We start from the raw sequence: 4987 nt of genomic DNA on the forward strand, positions 1-4987 counted from the left end.
TGTTTGAAATTGATCTTAGTCTTTATCATTGAGTCCTATTTTGGCCTATGTCTTGTATCGATCATGAATTTTTGGGTCTTGTCTCTTTCATGAACCACCATTGCTGACCAAATGGCCACGTTCATTGGATAATAAGTCATTTCAAACTCAAGTTCATCCCAAATTATGGTGCAATCATTTCCAAACCACCATTAGGCCTTCATCTTGCCAAATTAGTCAAGATCATTATTAGGGTGCAATCATTGCCAAACCACCATTAGGCCTTCATCTTGCCAAATTAGTCAAGACCATTATAACTGCCGTAGGCCTTTAAAATTTTCCTCACATACAATATAGGCCCATGTTCATTGTAATTCAGCCCTTATAAGGCCATTGGCACCAAATTTTGGCAATCAGATGATGGGCCACCATGCTTCGCCTTTTAGGCCTTCAAATAGATAATTTGGCCCATATATGGCTCAAATTAAGCCATAATCATTGCCCATAGGCTATTTTGACTTTTGAATTTTCCATTTGGCCCCCTTTGGATTCTTGGTCCTTACAATTTCCAACTTGACCACACACCACAACCCAAGCACATCACTCAAATGGACTGGGCATGCATACTCCCACTCAAACACTAAGCTAGTTGACAAGAAACTTCCACCTCTAATGCACACATCCATATTGACATTCATGACCATGTCTCCCTAGTTGTGCACTATTGCATTCTTCAAACCTTAACCATGAGCTTGAATCCACAATTGTGCTAGTGTGTATTCATCTACCATAGCCACAATTCCCCAAACACTAGTGAATAACCCCCATACTTGTGCATACACAATGCACAATACACGCTTGCATGTGAACTTGTGCACATTGCTTCCAAGCACCCTTACATACTCATGCAATGAGCATAAGTATCACTTTTTACTCACTACACCACCTTGTGCAATCACAATCACATCATCCTTTTGCACCCTTATGCACTCAAATACGGAATATCCTTGTTGGTGTATGTGCTACAAACCAAACCCAAACTCTTGCATTATACCTTGCATTCTAGTACACTAATCTTTTCGGTCCACAAACCATAGTGCACATACATTAGTGCAACGTGCACTACTGTGACCATCCCTAAGGCCACCTAAGTGCACATGTTCACTATAGTTGCCTCTTGCACTAACCACTAGGGCACTCACCCTCCATCCTAATAGTGCACTATGCATTACATGAATGCATTGCACTCTAGTGCAATATACTTTAATGCACCTAGCCTAGCTCACATCTCAATCTCCATTTCAATTGCACTATAGTAGGTTGCACCACACACTAAGATACACTAGATCCACTCATTTGCCTAGAGTATTAGACTCGCATTAAGGCATGCTTGCACATTGTGAAGGATCGAACACGATGAGAATTCTCCTACGTATGGCTAGAAAGCATAAGTGAGTGATAATATGAGTAAAACAATTGAAAGTGTGTTTTCCTCTCATTGGATGCATAACCCTTACCTAGCTACATTTTAGGCATCTACAGCCTTTCAATTCAAAATTAATAAGGTATACTATGAGAAGTCCTACCTACTTGATCCCTATCCCAAAAGAAATTGCTAGAGTTTTGACACATCATGCAAGCAAACTTGAGTGAAAACTTGAAAATCATTCATGAACTTTCTTAGAAATATTTTGGGAGAATAATATGAGTTGAGGCATAACTAACCAAAATTGTCAAGACCCTAAACAACTAGGTTGCCAAGAGCTACTATCCATGAAGAGGTTGTCAAAATCTACTACCCTCTTGCATTTTTTACCTCATTTAAGGAAATACAAACCTTGAGAACTATATAATTTCCCTAATTAACCTATGCAAATAACTTATGAGTGGTTGAAGAATCAAAAGGGAATTAATAGATTGTGAAGTTTGTTGCACTCTTTCTAGCTTAAAACTTATTTTCATACATCACATTTGGATTGGAAAGTACACAATTGCTTGATTAGCATCACCTTAAAAGTACTTGCATTATATTGGGTCACATTGATTGAGAAAAAATAGAAGATCTCATTACATTCAAAGCACTTGCACTCACTTGCATTGATTAGTAAAAGACTAGTTGCTTATAAAAGGAGCACAAAATATAGAGGTGGTTAAATTCAAAAAAGGAACCAAAATAAATTGTCAAAACTTAGTAATGTCCTAAAGTGAACCTTTACTAAATGACTCCAATTTTTCCTACCAATCACCTAGCTCATTCTTGTACATGACTTTTGGATAGACTAGGAAAAAATGAGACTAGTTTCAGCTAGTCTATGCTTTCTTTCTAATTTAATTGTACCAATTTTTCGTACCAATTACCTAGCTCCTTCTTGCACATGACTTCTAGATAGTTTAGGAAAACTCATGGGACTATTTAGTTTATCTATGTTTTCTTTCTAATCTATTCTAATTGACCATACATTGGTTCCCATTCCACCCCTACTCCTTTCTTCTCTATTTGCATAAGGTTTGAGATACTAGTTCTAGAATTCAATCATAATTTTTTGTTTTTAGCTATTTATAGTGAGCCTTGCTTTTTTTCTTTGTATAACTAACCTTGAAAATAATTAATAGTCATCCCATCCTCAAGATATGGAATGCAATCTTTCAATGTCCAATGGCTAGTTGAGCACTATGTGTGGCATTTGAGCATGTGAAAATGGAATTAAGGTCAAATTTGAATGTATTCTAAGTTTCCATCTCTACACAAACTGAAATTGTGTGATTCTGAAAGAACACTTATCTATTGCCCCATCCCCCTATTAATCTAGAATTCCTTATGCATGCTTGTCCTAACAAGAGATCGTAGTCCACTCCTTTCATTACCGCAAAGCTTGTTGAGAGTTGAACTCCCTCAATCTTGACTATCATGAGTCATAAGACTCTAAGAGATTTACACTTTGACCTATTTGCAATGAGATTGAAGGGCATTTTCTTGATGTGAGGAGCATCCCATGCTTGAAGTATATATGAGTTTACTATGTTCACTCTAGTACATATATCAATGATTCCAACATATCTATTAATTAGCAACATTACAATCTAGATGCTTGGAAAAAGAACAAGTGAACAAATGAAAAGCCAACTTGACATAACCAAAGTGTGGTTTCATATACTTGTGTACCTATTTCCCTAGATGGAAGCCCTCCACTAGCTCGGTAATTATAAGATCAGTACCACTTGGACTCTTTAGTGGAAAAATACTTGCATCGATGATGCCATGCCAATTCCTTTAATGTTATGATTGGAACCTAAGTAAAATACACTGGCATTTCAATACTTGGAGCTAGTAACTTGGACAGCTCATCCATAGGTAAAAGGAATCAAAAGAAGAAGAAAAAAGGAGCTGAAGCAAAATTGACACTCAAAACCAACAATTTTGCAACAATGATGACGATAAGAAAGCAAGTTCTTGATGTAGAAGTAGAAATGTTAGCCGTGAAAAGGAAGGAGAAGGGGAGCATAAAAGTTGTAGAACACCCCAATCCCAAGCAATAGCTAGATGTAATAGACAAGGTGAGAAGTTGGGTGAAGGAGACACAAGCACATCTCTAGGACATTGAGCCAATAGTAGAAGAGGAGTTATCCTACTTACATTGGGTAAAAAGGAAACCAAAATTTTGGGGTATCTCATCAAGAGCTAAGTAGTTCTATAATAACTAAATATCAACCACATATGAGAGATATAATTTTGAGGAGTATGAGCAAGGAAATCCAAGTGCTATCTTGTTGGCTACTTTAACCTCAACATTGATCTCGTTGCTACAAGGAAAACTATTGAAGTAAAGCCCTACACTCTAGGAACCACTAAAGAAGTGGATAGATGAACTAGTGCATCTAGATGTAGCAATTCCACTAGCAAGGAAACTATGCATCGTCTTCACAACAGAATGAAGATAAAAATGAGTGTCTGTTTGTTATGTAGCATATGATGAATGCAATTATAGGAAAGGGAACACATGATGATGTATGGTATGTCGATTCAGGTGCATCTAATCATATGACCAATCATGTTGAATGGTTTGGAGAGATGCAAGACTTACAAAATCCAAATTATGTGCAGATCGGCGATGATTCATGCCACCCAATTTCACATATTGAAAAGGTTCCATTGTCCTTGTATGATGGCTAGGCAAAGAGTCTGACAGATGTATTACATGTGTCATCAATCACAAAGAATCTAGTGTCTGTTGGCCAAATGGTAGAGCAGGGGTTGCAAGTCCGATTCAATGCAAAAGGTTATTTTGTAGAAGAGCTTAATGATAAGTGTAGGTTGGTCGCAAAAGGAAATAGAGTTAGCCTCATGTTCACTTTAGATGCTGGAATTCTTGCAATGGATGCTACTATGTATGCTAAAGGAAAAGGAGTAGTTGCAGATATTGAAATATGGCATAAACGTATTGGACATGCAAATGTGCAAAGGTTGAAATTAATGTAGTCCAGAGGATTGGTTATAGGGTTGCCTTCTTTTAGAGTTGCAGAATTGCATAAATTCTATAAAGCATGCTAGTTTGGTAAGTAGGCAAGACAACCCTTCTCGCGTGACAGAGAAGTGAGTAGAAAAATACTTGATGTAGTGCATACAGATGTTTGGGGGCCTACACAGAATGTATCTCTTGGTGGCAGCAAATACTTTGTCACATTTATTGATGACTGTTCTAGGAAGTTACGAGTATACTTCATGAAGGAAAAGAGTGATGTGTTTGAGCACTTCAAATCTTTTAAGGTAGCTGTTGAAATAGAAACAGGCTTAAAAGTGAAGTGCTTGAGATCAGATGGAGGGGAAGAGTACCTCTCTAATCAGTTTAGTGGCTTCTTGAGGACTCATGGGATAAAAAAGCAATTTACTTGCAGATATACCCCACAACAAAATGGGGTAGTTGAAAGAAAAAATAGGCATATTGCAAAAGTTGCACTAGCATTAATGGCTGAAAAGAATATGCCAAAACATTTTTGGTCTGAAGTTGTC

This window comes from Lygodium microphyllum, chromosome 30, assembly GCF_053477565.2.
Source record: "Lygodium microphyllum isolate KBCC chromosome 30, Lygodium_microphyllum_v1.1.10, whole genome shotgun sequence".
In the NCBI taxonomy this organism is placed as follows: Eukaryota; Viridiplantae; Streptophyta; class Polypodiopsida; order Schizaeales; family Lygodiaceae; genus Lygodium; species Lygodium microphyllum.